Source organism: Ambystoma mexicanum, chromosome 2p (assembly GCF_040938575.1).
Source record: "Ambystoma mexicanum isolate Mex_15411 chromosome 2p, UKY_AmexF1_1, whole genome shotgun sequence".
NCBI classification, from domain to species: domain Eukaryota; kingdom Metazoa; phylum Chordata; class Amphibia; order Caudata; family Ambystomatidae; genus Ambystoma; species Ambystoma mexicanum.
In genome coordinates, this window is record NC_090923.1 from 483,300,848 (window position 1) to 483,320,009 (window position 19,162).

Below are 19,162 nucleotides of genomic sequence, written 5' to 3' on the forward strand. Positions count from 1 at the left end.
GTGGAAGAAAGAGGCCTAAACATAGCATGCACCCTCTGGGGGAGAATCCTTTGCCATCCCAGTCAAAAGCAGGAACCCAGCACCCTCACAATCAATACATTTCCATGCTGACTTGTTAGGTAAGAATTGGTCTTGTCCCACTGTGTGAGACTACACAACACTTATCTGCTTGGTATTAGGTAAGCCCACCTTTTGGTATAGGTCTCAACTACACAGGTTGGCAGTGTGACTGAGCAGCCAGGCCTATCTCAAGAGGGATAACTGAGCTGTAGAGCTGTACAAATGAAATCTGTAAATACAAGTAGCCAAGTAACACTTACACTCAAGGTTTCAGTTATAAATAGTAATTTATTTAACATAATTTTTTAAAGAAGCGTTCTTTAGAAAGGCAATTCATGTAACAATGTAAATATACTTTTAAATTACTTTTCAGAATCCGAGCAAGTTAGTGGATAATCTTTGGATATGCTTCGTACACAATTGCTACACCATGGGGTGACTTCAATCACAAGGACAGTAATGGCATTTATATATCACACTTGCTGATTCTGAGGTTGCAGAAAGGAAAGGTTTAAGGAAGGAAAAAAGTTAAACAGGTTCTCAGTATATGTGAGGACAAATAAATCTTCCAATGAAATCTAGACAAGCCTTTCCCAGAAGTAACAGTCTAAAACAAGTTACCACCTATGAGGGACAAACCATATCAAAGTCAGTGGGCTAGAAGAGTCTGTAGGGACCCAGGACAGCCAAAGTCCATTTGAAACAGTCTATGGAGCTGAGGCACTTCTTAGAATCAAATGTCTTGCACAAAGTTAGAGAGTTTGTTAGAAAATCACTTGTAGGGTCGCAACCTGTGAAAACAGAGTTGGAATCAACTCTAAAAGTAAGCCACTGCAATTCCCAACTGAGAAAAGCAAGGCTACAAGACAGTGAGGTAAGTACCCTAAGTCTAAACAGAACCTCTAGTTTGAAGAAGAGTGGTCCAGCTGGCTTCTGTCCTGCTACAGCGTTGCAGACCCCGTATTCTTGAGCCTTAGTCGTGGGGACAAGAGGGAGGACATCTGTAGGGCTCCTGCAGTGGTACTTCGGAGGTCGTTGGCAGCTACAGGCTATTTTTGGTTCAGGAGCACTTTGCGGGTTTCAGCACTTAGTAAACAGCACTGTTGCGGATCTCTGGTACCGGTTGGGCTTCCTTCACTCCTTGGGTCTGGTGAGGGTACTCTAGTTCTGGTCGTCCTGCTTCTGGAGGGTCCTTAGGAGACTCCTGGAGCTTCTAGCCGGATTTCAGACGTTTCACTCGACTACGGATTACTCGACCCCTGGCACTTGGTTCTTGCAGCAATGAAGAAGTACAGCCAGACAAGGAAGATGGTCCAGTGGAGTTCGTCTCTGGGTTAGTTGGTCCCACTAACCCAAGGGGAGAAGTCCATTCCGGAGCTTCTCTGTCTGAAAAGGGAGTTTCAGCACAGCAGCAGGGCTTCACTGGGCAATTCAAAGGTCTAGGAGGATGCAGCAAGCATCGTTCACGGTTTCTTCGTCGGGTGTTTCTCCCAGTGGTCGACTCTGCCTCTAGTCCCAAAACCCTTGACTTTTAAGCAGGTATCTCCCATTCATGCATAGCCTAGGCTGCCAATCACACATCAGGGTTGCTGTCCTCAAAAGACAGCCAGCCAGCCATTCAGGACTGGTTGCATTTAGGCATTCCTAGAGACAAAGGACAGGAGAGTTTCGGGACCCTCCCTCACATCCTGTCCTTCCAGACACACTGGAGCCAGAGGCGGGACTCAGGGCTGAAGTGCGTCAACGGCAAGACAAACAAAGGGCTTCAATCTGTAAAATCCAAGAAAGACCTCACAAACAGAAAATGGCAAAAAAAGAAGACAGGCGCCGTTTTGATAAAATGGTCACCCCTGGGTGCTATACTGCAGCTGAGGGTTCAGCCTGTGGTAGAAAAACACAATGGCAGGAAAAATTAAACCACTGCCACTAGTCATTTAAAAGTAGGGAGGGCAACATACAAATGTTACATGAGAATGTGAGAATGTACGATAAGGGCTACTAGGTAACCCCCCAACACTCCACATAAAATGGTGTGTGCTGGACCCACAAAGAGAAAAGGTAAGTAAAGTAATTTTCACTTTACTATTCTTGGAAACAGTAGTTCACACAAGAAAAGGTATTTTAAACCTTATGAGAAATCTAAAGGATTTCTCAGTGACACTGCACTGAAGTTGATGTGTGTCGCCATACAAAAAGTAGATGCATATGGAGTTTGTCAGACTCCCAAAACAGTGAAAACACATAGTCCAAAGGTCAAAACACAAGATGCAGTGGGAAAAGGGTCTCACTCACTCCAGGGTTAAAATTAAAATGTCCTACAGTCCAGCAAAAGAGCTGGGGGTCTCTAAGGTTGAAGGGAATTAGCACAGAAATGAGAATTCTCCCTAACATGACTGCACCAATATATGACAGTATTCACATGCATTCCTTCACACAATATTCATGTTTGCTTTGCACAAAATCCAATAATCAACAACCATAACGAAAAGTCCCTCCAACGAAAAGTACCTCCAGGATAAAAAAAATCAAAAGAAAAGGATCCAAAAAAGAAAGAAGCAATAAACAAACGGAACCACAAAATCCCATCAACTACCCACAACTTACCAAATACAAGCAACAACAAACCACAAACAGCAAAGACTAAACCCAAAAGACCATGAAAAACACCAATCGAAAGAGGACGCCCACTAAGGAACACAACCCACGCATCATGCCTCGCCACAAGAAAGACAAAGAAGCCAGAAAAGACAATAGAAAGAATAAGAAATCCCAAAGCACTTGGGAAGGCACGGACCAGCATGATCCCACAACCCCAAACAACTCGACAAACATCTGCGATGGCCCAAGGAGACATACGAATAACAGAGCAAAGACAGACTACAATGCTCGCTACCTGTCCACATACGACAACGTGGTAAACAAAAACCGCACAGCAACAATGAACCGACAGCCAACAAGCTTCACGAATACAGACCCAACCAGGACACCAAACGGATGACAACTAATAAACCATCCCAACCCGGTCTCCACCATGGACAATAACCCAACCAGAACAAGGAACAAATTGGAAACCATCACACTCACTCTACACCTCCTATATCACCAAGCCTGGAACAACAGAGGGGTAGCGACCCTATTTACCAACCGGAAACAAACCAACCCCGCCATAAACCGTATCGGTCTACTCGACAAAGAGACTGACCAACAAAGAACCACCCCACCCAAAAGACTCAACCGGGAAAAACCCACCTGGAATGGAAACCCAACCAACAACACACTGGTCAGAACAAGCAATACTAACAACACAACAAAAGGGAAATCCAGCAAACTACACTGCAGCCTCCTCAACATTAGATCCATGGCAAAACACTCAACAGAAACCAATGACCTCCTAAGTGAAGGAGGCACAGACGTGCTCTTCCTTACAGAAACCTGGCTATCAGACAACTATAAAGCCATCGCGAACGAAGTAATACCCGACAATTATAAATTAATACACGCCAACAGAGAAAACTGAAGAGGAGGTGGAATCGCAATTATACACAAAAAACACACCCGAGCATCTCGAATCATCACAACCAATGCGGAAGACTATGAATCCCTCCTAATCAAGATAGAACTCAACGACCAATCCAACATAGTATTCCTACTGATCTACAGACCATCTTCTTACAACCTCAACTTTGCAACAAAACTAGGGACAAGGCCGCCATGCTATCAACCCACCACGACAACCTAGGTGAAAGAGATCCCACCGATACAAACATAGATACAACAGAAGACACACTCAACAATTGGATCACCAAGGCCATTGACCAATTAGCATCAGCTAAAACATCCAAAACAACACCACCAAAAAAACTGGCAGCAAAATGGTTCACAGAAGAACTGAAATAAACACCAAAAAAACAACCGCAAAATGGAAACAAAATGGAGAGAACAATACACCAGACAAGACTAAATAAAATACCAAAGACAACTCAAACTGTACAAAGCAACAGTCCTCAAGGCAAACATTTTTTTTTTAAACTACTAAACCACAAGAATCGGCAAACAATTAATAGAAAGAACTCCATCATCCCTACACAAACACTTTGTGAAAGTCACTTACACCAGAGCAGGGTCTGTGTAGTAGCTGCACAGTAGTTACTGCCTTTTATTGGGAATTAGCCTGCGCAGGTATTGTTATATATGTAGTCACTTACAACAGAGCAGGATGTGTGTAGTAGCTGCACAGCAGTTACTGCCTCTGTGAGCCTTAGCCTGCGCAGGTATTATTATATATGTAGTCACTTACACCAGAGGGTGTGTGTAGTAGCTGCACAGCAGTTACTGCCTCTGTGAGCCTTAGCCTGCGCAGGTATTATTATATATGTAGTCACTTACACCAGAGGGTGTGTGTAGTAGCTGCACAGCAGTTACTGCCTCTGCGAGCATTATACTGTGCAGGTATAATTATATATGTAGTCACTTACACCAGAGCAGGGTCTGTGTAGCAGCTGCACAGCTGTTACTATGTCTGTGAGCCTTAGCCTGAGCAGGTATTATATATGTAGTCACTTACACCAGAGCAGGGTCTGTGTAGCAGCTGCACAGCAGTTACTGTGTCTGCGAGCCTTAGCCTGCGCAGGTATTATATATGTAGTCACTTATATGAGAGCAGGGTCTGTGCAGTAACTGCACAGCAGTTACTGCATCTGCGAGCATTAGCCTGTGCAGGTATTATTAGATATGTAGTCACTTACACCAGAGCAGGGTCTGTGTAGCAGCTGCACAGCAGTCACTGCCTCTGCAAGCCTTAGCTTGTGCAGGTATTATTAGATATGTAGTCACTTACACCAGAGCACGGTCTGTGTAGTTGCTGCACAGCAATTACTGCGTTTGCGAGACTTAGCCTGTGCAGGTACTATTATATATGTACAGGGTCTGTGTACTAGCTGCACAGCAGTTACTGCCTCTGCAGGCATTGCAGAGCCTGAACCGTACCGTAAATGAGCTTCGGTGCAGCTACTGTGTCTATGCCAACAACAGGCTGCCCCGTGTAATTTCAAAACCAGATGTTTAGAAAATCACGTACTTACAATATTTAATTTCAACAGGTGATAAGTGCAACACAAGGAATTGCAGCTTCAACGTGCATTCCTAGCGGTTGCAAAACGGATCCTCTTAACAATATAACAACAAAGGGATAAGAACGTCTAAGTTGATGGATGCTAAAAGAAATCCATATAAAAATCACTACAAGAGCTGGATCGCATGCACTCGCGTGATGCTGCCTGAAAACAAGACATGAGCGTTTCGTAAAGGGTTGTTTTCTAGTTCCCATTCAAGAAACATACAATAGCAACACCCCGCCTCCACTTCATCACGTGGGCTGCTCGGCGTCACGCGGGTTTAAACGTCCACTTCATCACGTGAGCTGCTCTGCATCACGTGGGCCTCTACGTCTGCTTCATCACGTGGGCTGCTCTGCATCACGTGGGTTTCAACGTTCACGTCATCATCAATTTTGCACGAGCTGGAAGGCAAGGCGTTGTGACAGCGTTTCTTCCGTTGCAAAGCACATTTCGTATAGTTGATTGTTATTTGGTTTCTGGTAAGTCTTAAAATTATCTCATGTTGATTGTCAATATTGAGGAGGCAGTATTTCTGTGTATTTTAGTGGTTTATAATGTGCATCGGGTGAGATTTATTTTCGTTATTTTGGTGTATTTTTGAGATATGTAACGTGCATAACAGGGGTGAGGCAATATTGGTGAGGCGGTATTGTGTATTTTGGTGGTAGAGATTTACTTAAAGTACAGGTGGATTCAGTTTGTTTTTGGGGTTTTCTCATGCAGATGTGCGACATGTGTTTTATGGAGTGTGGATGGGCACAGTGCGTTCCTCCTGTCCCAATGGGACTAACACTGTATCAGTGAACAGTACATGTCAGGTTTTGCTCTGTACCGTAAACCGGAATCAGGACATATTACGCGGGAGCCGGGATAACGGTCATCTTCTTTAACAACTTGGCAGTTACTGCTGGATCCCCCGCAACCCCCCTCCCTCACCCAACGTCACTTCCCTTACTACGGGAGGAAAAGGACTGCAACGGCGGTCCACCCGCATAACTATGTGGACGGGCGGTATGTCCAAGGAACAACGTGACATCTCCCCCTTTTTAACATGCGAGGTCCTTGCCCCTCCTCACTCTATCTCCTCTATAAGTCTATGAGGTTTCTTATGGCTTCTCTGTGGCCTTCCTGAATTTTGCGGTGTTCGCCCCATCTCTTCATGTTGCACTATGCTGTCTTCACTGTCAGATGCCTCACTATCTCCCAGACAGGGGGCGTCCCGACTTCTGTCATCGCCACTGTCCTCTGCTCTGTCCTGTGTGTTTTGCAGGTGTTATCTGGGGCTTGAAATGCGATACATTCCTTGTCACTGAAGATTGATCCGTTCTTTGTGCCATGATCATAGTTCCTTTCCGCTGTGTGACAGCCAGTGGTTCTTTTGCAAATGTGGCGTCCTCCTTTCTTTGTTTCGGTTGTTGCATCCACACTTGGTCCCCTGGTTCTATGTTGGACTCTTGTGCTCTCCTTTTATGATCGGTTGTCTCTTTCATCTTGGCCTTAGCTGCGTCATCTTTGTCTCTGGCCTTCTGTTCTAACGGTGTGGCCTCAGCTGAGTGGGTGTCTTCTGGTAGCCTTGTTTGGATCGGTCTTCTGAACATCAAGTCAGCCGGGCATATTCCGTCGTGCTATGAGGTGTGTGCCGATAATCCCTGAGGAACTGGTAAAAGTGCTTGTTCAAAAGGTTTGTTGAGTATGGCTGCTATTTGTAGTGTTCTTTTAATGTTGGCCATGAATCTTTCGACCATGCCGTTCGCATGAGGCCATCTGGGTGATATTCTTTGGTGTTGGAACCCCATTTACTTTGAGAAGTTTTCAAAATCCTGACTCATGAATGGCAGTCCGTTGTCAGACTTTATAATCCTGGGTATTCCATATGTGGACAACATGCGGTCTAGTGCTGGGATGACACTGGAGGCACCAGTGCTTTCAATGATTTGAGCTTCTGGGAATCTTGTGTTCATCTATTAACACCAGTACATAAGTGCCATCTCTCAGAGGTCCAAAGAAATCTACTGCTAGTTCCTCCCACACATGTCCCGGTAGGGGTGACATATGTAGTGGGTTTGGGTGTTGGGTTGGTGCTACTTGTGCACATGTCGGGCAGCTGCCCACTACGTTTTCCACCATTGCGTCCAGTTGGGGGAACCATACTTTCTGACCAAGTAGCCGCTTGGTGGCGACCACCCACCCCTCTGTGACTTTCGTGTGCTATTTGTATTGTCCTGGCTCGTAGCGATTTAGGGAGGAGTACTTTGCATCCTTTTGAGGACAACGTGTTCATCAACTATGGAGAGTTAATCTCGAACATGGTCTATGTATTTGACATATTCTTGAACATCCTCAGATTCCTTTCTTGCTTGTTGTTGCATGTGCGCTCTTCTTTCTTCTTGTATGCAATGGCGTACGATTCGTTGCGCTGGGTCCTGCTCCGATTGCGTGATTGTCTGCCCACCCCACGAGCAATGGTTGCAAGTGATGGACGACATAATTGAGGTATTCATCTGCAATGGGTGGCTGAGGGCTGGCGGGTCTGGTTGGGTGGCAAGATAGATAATCTGCCAGGTTGTTTTCTTTGCCCGGGCAGTGTTTGATTATAAACTTGAAGTCTTGTAGACTTAAACCCCATCTGGCTATTCTCGGTGGCATTCTTGATTTTGGATCCCCGTAGATTGTGAGTAGGGCTTGATGATCCGTTATTATGGTAAACTCTTTACCATACAGGAACAGGTGGAAGTATTCGCATGCCCATACCACTGCCAGACTTTCCTTTTCCGCTTGGGAGTACCCCTGTTCTGTGGGGGTTAAACTCCTGCTAGCATATGCCACTATGTATACGTTCGTGGGCGCCTGAGGATCCATTTGTGTTAATATGGCACCCAGCCCCACAGGGCTGGTATCGACGACTACTTCCGTGTGTCTGTTAGTATCAAAATAGGCCATGTCCTCCGCCTTTGTAATGGTATCACGTATCTCTTCAAATGCCCTCTGACAGTCTGTAGACCATGTATAGGTTTGATCTTTTCGCGTTAGTAGGCACAGGGGGTTGCTAATCTTAGCATAATCCTTTAAGTACCTGGAACTGTAGCTGGCTAGTCCTAGGAATGACCTGAGCTCTGTCACATTTGTTGGCGGTGTGGCTGAGGTGAGGGCTGCCACTTTGACCGGGTCCGGCCTCATTCCTTTGCTTGAGAAAATATGACCAAAAAAACGTAATGAGCCTTTCCCAAATTCACATTTTGCTTTGTTTAGTGTTAATCCAGTCGCTCCCAGCGCTTCGCACACTCTGTGGAGAGCTGTGTCATGCTCTTCCTTTGTTTTCCCAAAAACCAGAACATCGTCTGAATAATTTAAACAGTTTGGCACGTGCCTGATGACTCGGTGTATTTCTTCTTGAACAATTTCGGCTGCAGAAGATACCCCGAAACTGAGCCTTTTATACTGAAATAAACCCAGGTGTGTGACGAATGTCGTTATGTACCTGGACTCGGGTGCAATCTCGATTTGGTGGTAACCTTTTGTGAGGTCCAGTTTTGGGAACACTTGTGCCCCATGAAGAAGGTGGATCATATCAGTAATCCGAGGTGCCTGATGTCTCTCACTTTCAATTGCTGCGTTAGCCCTCCTCATGTCTACGCATAGGCGTATTGATCCATCGGGTGACTTTTTAGAGACGGGAACAATGGGGGGATACCCATGGGGTGGGACCGGAGACTGGTTCGATGACATTGAGTTTGATAAGCTTGTCTAGTTCTTCCTCAACTTGGTGTTGTATATTCACGGGTATCCCAAGATAGTGTTGGGCAACTGGTGCTATGTCCGGGTTTATATGCAGCTGAACCTTCCTGTGTTTCCTTTTGCCCAGTCCTTTGAATAACTTTGGAAAAGTTTGTTCTATCGCATCCGGTCTGGTGAAGTATTTGTGGGCCATGAGTTGATACAAGATGTGCACCAGGCCCATTTCAAGAAGACGCGTTGCGTGACCGGGTTAGAAGGATGAATAAAGATCTCACAAATTTTAGTCATGAAAAAGCCTTCCCCTATACGTAAGAGAATTATTTCACACAAGAAATAATAGACCCAAACTTTGCCCAGAATGGACCAGGCAACAAGAAAAAGGTGTCCTTTAGAAATACATCCTTCAGCTCCATTGATGGTAGCACATTTGGAGATAATAAAACATACCATGGTAAAGCCAACCGACGAAACATGAGGAGAGGTAATCCCCGAGGTAGGAGAGGAAATCGAGGAGGAGGCAATCAAGGTAGCAGGCCAAACGACCAGCAGCATTTTTTTAGAGAACGGCATAGAGCCCTGGGATTTGGAACCCAGGGTCACACGAAGCGTGGCAGCCTTGTGGTGAACCTTTCAGATTATTTACCGACAGAACAAGAGATGCAAGTGCTAGAAAAGGGACTGGGCTTTGTACCCACTAACCACCATAGCCATTTCACTTTCCGACAGGAATTCAATCAGTTTATGAGAAAAGTTCACTTACACCAATTCTTCGAACATAATACACATGATTGTGAAGCTTCCGACTCGGGCTTGAGTAACAAATCTCTCTTTTGTGTACCAAAAGCAGCCCACAGTGCAGAAGCATTGGTCTTTCAAAAAAGAGTACTGAAGGAAATTAAAACTCTAGAACTACAAGGCAAGGAAGCGTACCAAAACATCATCAAAAATGAAACACTTGCTTTAAAACACCTATTTGATAATCAAGACATTATAATACGCAGGGCAGATAAAGGAGGAGCCACAGTAATCTTGAATCGTATTGACTACGTAAGAGTGTGATCGTCAATAGCTAGATCTTTCCTGTTACCAACTACTGACGGAGGATCCTACTTCCCGTCTACAGAATGTGATCACAGCCAAAGTCCTTAAAGCATGAGAAAGAGGGTGGATAAGTAAGAAAGAATGTGAATTCTTAATCAAAGATAAACCCCAGATCCCGCAATTCTACATTCTGCCTAAAATTCATAAGGCCACGACTAATCCACCGGGGAGATCTATTGTCTCGAGTGTGAATTCAGTCCTTGAGCCCCTATCCAGATTTGCAGATACATTTCTGCAACCGCTAGTGAGAAAGATGGCCTCATTTGTACTGGATACTACTCAAATCATTTCGGAGGTGGAAAATCTAGATTTCGATCCACAAAATGAATTCCTGGTGGGCCTCGATGTAGTGGCCCTGTATACCAGTATCCCGCAACAATTATCTCTAGAGGTACTTGAGGAAAAACTGTTAAGGGACCATACTGTTATAAACACTCCGGTATCATTTATATTATGGTGCACAGAAATGGCCCTAGTAGAAAGTTACTTCCATTTTAACGGAGAGTTCTACAAACAGATACAGGGAACTGCAATGGGGGCCACACTGGCACCTAGTGTAGCCAATCTCTACATGGAGGGTTTCGAAATTACCACCATTCTGAATAATTCCAACCCGTTCATTGAACATATTAAAAAATGGCGTTGTTATATAGATGATATCCTCCTGATTTGGACAGGCAGTGAACAGGAGTTGAAAGACTTCTTTGAGTGGATTAATACACAGAATGGCTTTTTGAAGTTCACCTATCAATATAGCAACACGTCCTTAGATTTTTTGGACATTACCATTCACTCAGATCCGGACAAGAAAATACTTTTATGAAACCATTTAACAAACCAACGGACAGGAATTCATTACTGCACTACTCAAGTTTCCATCCGGCCATGTACGCGATAACCTGCCCTTAGGTCAGTTCCTGAGATTAAAAAGAAATAGCACAAACAGAAAGGATTTCCAAAAGGAAGCAGCAAAAATGAAAGACAAATTGGAGGAAAGGGGCTACCCAAACAAAATCACTGAGGCAGCCTGGAAACGAGTGAATAATAACAGAGAGGCACTCCTAGAACATAGGGAACAACGTATGCAACGTGCACAGAAAGAACCGAATAAACGACTGGTATTTGTTAATACCTACAACCATCTCTCCAATGGTATCAAAAAGATCATTGGTAGAAATTGGCACATCCTGGAGAATGGGGAACAGCCAATTGCTAGACCAATAATTGCTTTTAAACGAAGCCGCAACATCAAAGAACTCCTAACTAGAAACGACATTAGTAGGAAAACGGTAATCCAAACCACATTACCACAACAATGGGGGTTTCAAACACTGACAGGCCACGTACAATGTGGTAACTGTCGCTGCTGCTCCACCACCTTTAAAAGCACAGCAGTTGATATTGGTCTCCCAACTATGTGGCAACAAAAACATTTCACTAATTGTAATACAAGAACGGTCATTTATGCAATTTGGTGCCCCTGCAGGAAAATCTATATGGGCAAAACAGAGAGGAAAATTAAAATCCGGATAGGAGAACACAAAAGTTGCATTAGAAACAAAATACGAAATGCACCCCTAGTAGACCACTGGATCGAGTTCAACCATAATGCAGAAGAGATGAGCTGGACCGTACTATATAAGCTTACACAAAGTATGGACAACAATAGAGATAAAAGAACCCTTATGAAAAAGGAACGACTGATCTTTCTAACCAATAGCATGACGTGTGGCCTGAACGACAAAATCGATTGGTGGGTGTAATTAACACAGCTAAAAGATACAACACGGCTCTGTTTCCCACCAGACACACGCATCAAATCGATTAGAGACTACTCCTCTGTATCACATCTCGAACCATAAGACGTGTTCAATTGAATAAAGGAATTACCCTGTAAGGGATTCAGGATAGTTAACCGAAAGCCTCAATCTGCACAAATAAGTGCAGTAGCCAACGGTGGCCACATGTCCACAACACCTAATGTGTTACATCATACATATCGACTCGAGATAAAATAAGAACTGATGCGTCTCATCCTCCTTCTGTTCTCACCTAGTAGCCATTTGATGCCTTAGGGATGAAGCTGGAGCCCCTGCCTGATTGAACCATGGAGGCGTTTAGACACGTTCTGCGCATGCGCCCACTAGTTGCACTACTCCATATAAACACGGGCAGGTTGCCACAGAAACACACCACCCCGGAAAGACGTAAGGCTGTTAGGACGCAACCGGACCCGCAACGCACTTACGCGACACTCGACCTTGGAGAGAGGAGGGCGAACTAAAGACGCGAGGAAAGCCTGACTAACGTGGATTTCGCACGTAAGGTAAGCGCTCTGACTAATATGATCCCAGGCGAGATAACAGGGTCTTTGAGCCGGCGGGGCCTCTCCGTCCAGAATAGTCCAAATGGAACAACTAAAAGTGCCGTAATAAATATGAAACCGAAACTACATAGATAACCTGTCAATTAGATGAAATATGGTTAGCCCGTTTGCAGATTTAAAAGAGGAGACCCCAGATGCCTCAAAAAGACGCATCTATTTTGGTTTGGAATTTATGACAGGATTCGAATAGATTTGGAAATGGCTAACTCCTGCGCCTTCCCCCACTCTCTCCCTCTTTACCCTCTGTGTTCTGTTCTGTTCTCTTCGGTATAGAAAATTGAACTGAGAACACGGGAGAGAGTCTCAGGAGCAAGACTGAAAAGACTAATGAACACATGAAGTGGCGATGATGGATTAGCTACACAGAGCGATCATGGTGTAACTACCAATGGGTAAAGGACTAGGCGGGATCTTTTTCTAACCCGTTATATATATATTTTGATGACTGAATGTACTTATAGACTTTTTAACGGGCTTCTCCCTTCCCCTAATCTGTACTGACCTCGACTAAATAGAAGATATTCTCAGAGGTATCAGTGGAACACTAACTAGTGGATAAACTCCGGCTATCCACAAGGGTGAGTGACCAGTCGTTTGTGGTGTAAATAGTATTAGATAGGGCAAAAGTGAAAGGATGGTTCCTCCGTTTCTCTTGTTCTTGACCCTCATTGCAGATTCACTAATAGTTTGAGACTATATGCATTTTGACTAGAACTGATTAATTTTCCTATTGGATACTCTTCTGTGCCTCTTTAAACCAAGGACCGACGTTGATTGATTGCCATGATTTAACCATGGTTAATGCTGAATGCTGTAGCAGAATGGGCCACTAATATGCCTACTTTTGTTCCTTGTGTTTTGCTGCTCCTCAATAGGTGGTGGACCGTGTTTTCCCTTTTCAAACTAACGGCGAAGGGACTTCAAATTCTGATTGAGAAGAGTTGTATCGAAATTCGAAATGTGTTGATATATAATTGTTTTTATGTATTGATTTTATTGTAAGCAACTACCATGAAATTAGAGTGAATTTTGTAGGCTACATCCATCCTTCAAGCAAGCCCCTGATGAATTGCCCTAATAATCATTGATAACTACACACTGTATGGAAAGAAACATGTTGGGCAATAGATGTGTGTGTTTTGTATGAAATTGATGTAGGATTCTGAGAGTGAATGAACATGAGAATAAGTGAGTTGTCTGAAACAAGGTATGACCGTGTGTGAAATATTACACAACACAGTACGCTTCTACAAGCCTCTTTGAACTAAAATCACGTAGTGTTTTAAAACGAAGGATTGAAGTTGTCGCTTACAATCTACTGATCTACTTTTTAGAGATCTATTGTGAATGTTTATGAATTAGGCAGTGAGCGCACACTTTTGGTGTTCTTAAAACATTTTGTGTATTTTTTTGTATATTTGAATAATAAAATATGTATACGTTTACAACCAAATTTGCATTGAAATAATTCCTGCTCTTGCGCCGAATAGCGGATAATAGCTAGGAACAGGGACCACCCAGAGTGAGCAGCCACGATTAGCACTAGCTGTGTTACTTGTTAGTGAAGGGTTAACCCCTTGAGTTTGGGGGTGCGCTAGTGCTCCTTATCCCTCTATCTCTTTCTTTTGTTTGAACCATTTCAACGGCTGTCTTAAAGCTGAGAATACACCCACTGTTGGCTTCAGTCCTTAAAATGTGTAAGGGAACCTTTGCAGCGTGTGATTTGTGCACACACCATGTCGAGATAGTCCATTTGCAGGGTAGTGGGGTGGTGGCGCCATAAGGGTAAGTGTCCACCATTGCTTTCCGGATTTTTGGATGGCTGCTGAGCGAGTTATATGCTTGTTCGCTTATGATGTTAACTGTTGCCCCTGTATCAATGAGGAATTCAAGCGGGGTGTTGTTAACTTGTAGTGTGAGCGTGGGACTGTGCTCGGTGGCCGTTGCATTGAGTGCCCACACGTACCCCTTCTTTCGTTGGTCATCCTCCGACTACAGGGATTCACTGCCGGATGGAGTTCGCATTTCAATATAGCGGACAAATCTCCTCCTCTGAGACCTTCTGGATCCATCTGATAACTTTCTATCTTCTCTTGCGTACGAGCTCCTCCAGGTTCTGTCCTCTTGCCTTGGTCCCATCTGGTGTTCTTCACCTCTCCCTGCTGGTGTGCTGAGCCGCGAGCTGCTGCTGCTTTCGTGTTGCCTCGGCCTGCTGGGTATTGGTCCCGGCGTGTTCTAGCAGACCGCTCTGTAGTGATCCATTCCTCCGCAGGCGGCACATTTCTGTCCAATAGTGGGGCACTCACCCACGTGCGGATATTCGTATCCACATTGGTAGCGCGTGGCATCTGCGCGTTTTCTGCTTTGCGAGGGAGCAGCATAGAGTTTGTTGATGGTGTCCTTGTTGGATGGTGACCTTGCCTAGATTGTCCAACTGTGACTCCACTGCTGCTTCCATTCTAGCTAAAGTGAGGATTTCCTCAAGAGATCTTTGGATCTTTTGCTTTTGAAGCAATTGTTTCCTGAATGGTTGTGAAATGCAGCCAGCTATGACCTGGGATCTTAATGCTGCTTCATTGGAATAATTGTGAAATTCACAGTATTTCAGCTTGATGCGCAAGCGCATCACAAAATTGTCTAGCGATTCTCCTTTTTCTTGTCTAGTTGTGTGGAACACATGTCGCTCATAATCAATATTGCTGTGAGGAGCGAAGTATTCAGATAGTTTTCCATGAAGTTCTCCATAGGTAAGTGTCTACATTCATCAGCTCCCCTGCTATGTCCCTGACTGCTGGGCCTACTGTCTTGAATAAAGTGTTCTTTAGTCTTGCGTCATCAATTAGGCCGATTGCCCCTGCATAGAACTTAAAATCCCTTAGCCGTATGACCCACCTGGGTCAAATTGGAAGTGTCTCTGATAACAAATGGACCAGGTATAGGCATGTTTTGAGAGGCGTTACCTGATCCTTGAGCCTGTTGTGGATCATCCGCCATAGCTCCTGCTCCTCCTGATGAAGATGTCATTGGGCTTTCAGGAAATGACATGGTTTTGAGGGATTGTGTGATTCAACCAGTGACTGTGTACTGTCCAGGGTCCACCTCTTCTCTGCTGTGCCTTGCAATGCTGCAGACTGGATGTACGTGCTACTTCCTCATGAAGCACGTGAACTTCATAAACCACGTGTAATGTGCGGCTGTGGTGTGTGTGTGCCTCCTCGCGCCTAGAGCCGCTGTGTGGCTGTCCGTGAGGGACTTTCCCTTTCCTCACGGGACCTCCCACTGTTTGCCACTTTATAAATGCCTGTCATGGTGAGTGGTTGGGGGGGTGCGGGGTTGCCTCTCTCAACACTGTGTGTGCTATGGCCGCCACGTGGCCTGCTAAACCCTCCTGTGCTGCGTACCTACTGGAGCCTGCATTTGCAGTGCTTATTGTGCCCCTCAGCAGGGGCCTCTTTAACAAGAGGAGTGCTGACGCGCCACGCCGCTCGACCGCAGTCCTCTGCATGCCTTCCCGGGCCTCAGGAATGGAGGTGCGCCGACGCGCTTCAAATCGCTCGACTGCAGGCCTCCCTGGCACGTGTGGGTGTCGAACACCCCTCGTCGCCAGCTGTCAGGTTTTGCTTGTTACCTTGATCCGACATCAGGACATATTACGCGGGAGCCGGGATAACGGTCAACTTCTTTATTTAACAACTTGGCAGTTACTGCCGGAGCCCCCGCAGCCCCCCTCCCTCACCCTACGTCACTTCCCTTAAGGGAGGAAAAGGACCGCAATGACGGTCCACCCACATAACGATGTGGACGGGCGGTATGTCCAAGGAGCAACGTGACAGTACAGCCAACAGTACTCCTCTCCGCTGGAGGGAGGGGGTTGGAGGATTTGGTATGTGCAGCAGATGGGGATATGTGTCTTATGCAGACAGACGCATATCGGTACGAATTTCCAGCATAACTGTTCAGTTATTTATTTCTCCTGCACGGGAGAGGAGGAGGTGCGATTTGGCATTCCTTGGGAAGGGGATTGTACATTTACCCCTTTGCAATGTGTGGAAGAGAAGGCTAAACGGAGGCCTTGTATTGCTTTCATTATCAATCACACATTGAAAGTCCCTATGAGACCCGCTAGCATTGTGTGTTTGTTTTAAAGTTTGCCGATACTTTCTGAAATGCCTTTACGACTTAATGACGTGTATCTGTTATGTTGTCGTGACATTTTCACGTGGGACGTCTACGTGCTTAGGATGATGATCGCGGCGGCAGGAGCGCTCCACGCCATGCATGGGCAGGTATTTATTTTTTATTGCGCATTTATAATGCGCTTATTCATCTCGGAGAAGTGCCAGGTATATTGAATGATATTTTTATTTAAATCGAGCTCATACACAGGTGTTACACAGCGCGGCAAGGGAAGGGAATGGGGGAGAACAAAACACTGATGGGTTTGTTTTTCCTATTTTGATTTTAGTTGCACCAACAGTGGATCTTTGTGTGTCTTCTTGGCTGGTATCCCCATCCTCGGCTTCACCCACCCCCAAACAGAAGTGGTTTATGGCCGTGCCGCACACGCCGAGGGAATTTCGGGGCAGATTCGGCTGTCGCCATCTTCACCCTTATCCAGTGGTGGAAATTGAAAAAATGTGGTGGGGGGTGGGGTCCCACAAGGGCCGGGGTAGGGGTGGAGTTGAAGGGGCGGTGCCCAAAGAGGCGGAGTTTGGGGGGTGGAGCTGGCAGTTGACCTCCGATCAAAGGAAATATCCAAAATAATAGTTTAAAACGGTGCAATTTCTTTCATGCTGCTTCTTTTCCAAACTGTATATCAATTCAACTTCCACGGCACTGGCGATGAGTTACTTGACTATGCGAATAATAGTTTTGACCAGTGTTATGTTATGTTAACGGTACTTATATAGCGCACCGTCACCAACGGAATTGGTCCCTAGGCGCTCTGGAGGATCTGTAAATGAGAAGGTGGGATGGGTTAGTAAGGTGGAGAGGGAGTAGGATAGTGAGAGGTGTGTTGTACTCTTGGCAGCTTCAACTCGGTAGACACCAGGTGCTGAGCTTTGGTGCGAGTATTGGATCGGTGTCAGTCCGCGTGTGCTGTTGGTGCGACTTATGTGTTGCAGTGTGGTGAAGTGCGTGCAGCTTGTTGTGCGAGAGATGGTTGTTTTTTTTTCCTTTTTTTTTTTTTTAAAGTATGCGCAGAGTTTGTGTTTATATTGGTTAGTGGGTTATGTGACATTTAACATGCAAGCATTCACAGTTCTATCTAAGTGTGGCACTTGCTGCCCTACACAATTCAGTCCGAGTGTGGCACTCACTAATCTTCACAATCTTACCTAGATACTGCACAGGCTTATGTTCACAATGCTGTGGGACATGCTAACATTCACAATCTTGTCTAGATCCGCCGCAGGCTAATGTTCTCAATTCTAAGTGTGGCACATGCTAACATTGAAGTTCCATCTAGGTGTGGCCTATGCTAACGTTCACAATTCTGTCTAGATGCGACGCAGGCCCTAGTTAGGAATTACGTCCCAAGTGTTGCACATGCCAACATTTACATTTTCATCTGCGTATGCTGCTTGCTAATACTCACAATCCCATCTAGATGGGAGGCAGATCTAGGAATTCTAACTAAGTGCGGCGCATGCCAACATTCATATTTCTAACATTTCAATTGGAGTTCTATGAAGTGTGGTGTATGCTAAGCCTTCCTAATTCTATCCAAGTAGGCAGAAGCCGATATTCACAACCTATCTAGATGCGACGCAGGCCAGCGTCCACAATTCCCTCCAGGTGTGACACTTGTTAACATTGACTAGTATGTTAGGATGCAGTAAAGGTAGCATTTCAAACACTGTCATGGTTGATATCGGGCTGGTGGTCACACAACTTTCTAAGTATGCATGGGCTAAGTCTATGGCAGTCTATGCTATGGGAAGGTAAGGTAGAGTGGCAGGGGCTTTCTGGTGTAGAGTAACTGCTCTACACCCCACCCATGCCACACTTCGTTTTTGTTGGTGTCTGTTAGCTGCTGGCTTCCTTGGCTTCCCCTGCTGACACCTGCCCGACACCTCTTGGGGCCGCCCTTTGCTTTGAGCCCCTTAGCTGAAGGGGCTGCCGGACAGAGGGCTGCTCTGGGGATTTCAGATTTGTCTCATCGGGAGGCCAATCACGGGGGGGCGAGAGGAGGCGTAAAAAACACGGGAAGCTGGTCCGGGGGGGCAGAGGGGACAAGGCTGAACGCCGGCAGCTGGGGGTTAATAATTATAAGTGCCCAAAGCGGTCCCAGGGTCCACCCACCAGTGTTGCTGAGTACATATTCTTTAAAATGCACAATTTACATCCCATTTTATAAAAAAAAAGCTCCCCCCTTGGGTACTATTCAAACATGGTCAGAAAAGGAATGAATTGCCGTTTACAACTATGGGCCACTTTTTCATTGGTGCCCGAGACAATTTTACGGCCCAGTCCAACCCGCACAAGGGAGCAAACTGTACCATCCATCTGTGCACCTAAAATACCAACAGCAATGTTCGTCTACACTGTGATCTGAGCTCATACAGAGGATTATTTTAAGCAGACTGTTAAAGAATCATTTAAAGGAGCTGTCGTAAATCTCCCCGTCTCACCTGGGATCGCTTCTTGTTCTTGCTCTGTTCCGCGGGAGGATTCCTCTTGTGGACGGATCGGGTCTTGTATAGGCTCGCTCGAGTCTCGTCCGGCTGCAGAGCGCGTTCAGAGTTCCGGCAAGGTCGCA

At 45.5% G+C, this 19,162-nt stretch overlaps 1 protein-coding gene across 20 annotated transcripts in view; it reads left to right on the forward strand.

The window, feature by feature from the left end:
* Positions 1–5,532: 5,532 nt before the first annotated feature.
* The window catches only part of NOL8 (nucleolar protein 8), a 1,066,580-nt gene continuing 1,052,950 nt past the window's right edge, over positions 5,533–19,162 (forward strand). For all 20 annotated transcript variants that reach the window (XM_069643873.1, XM_069643874.1, XM_069643889.1 and 17 more), the window contains exon 1: positions 5,533–5,656. The gene's annotated coding sequence lies outside the window, so the exon portion shown is untranslated. The remainder of the gene's footprint in view (positions 5,657–19,162) is intronic.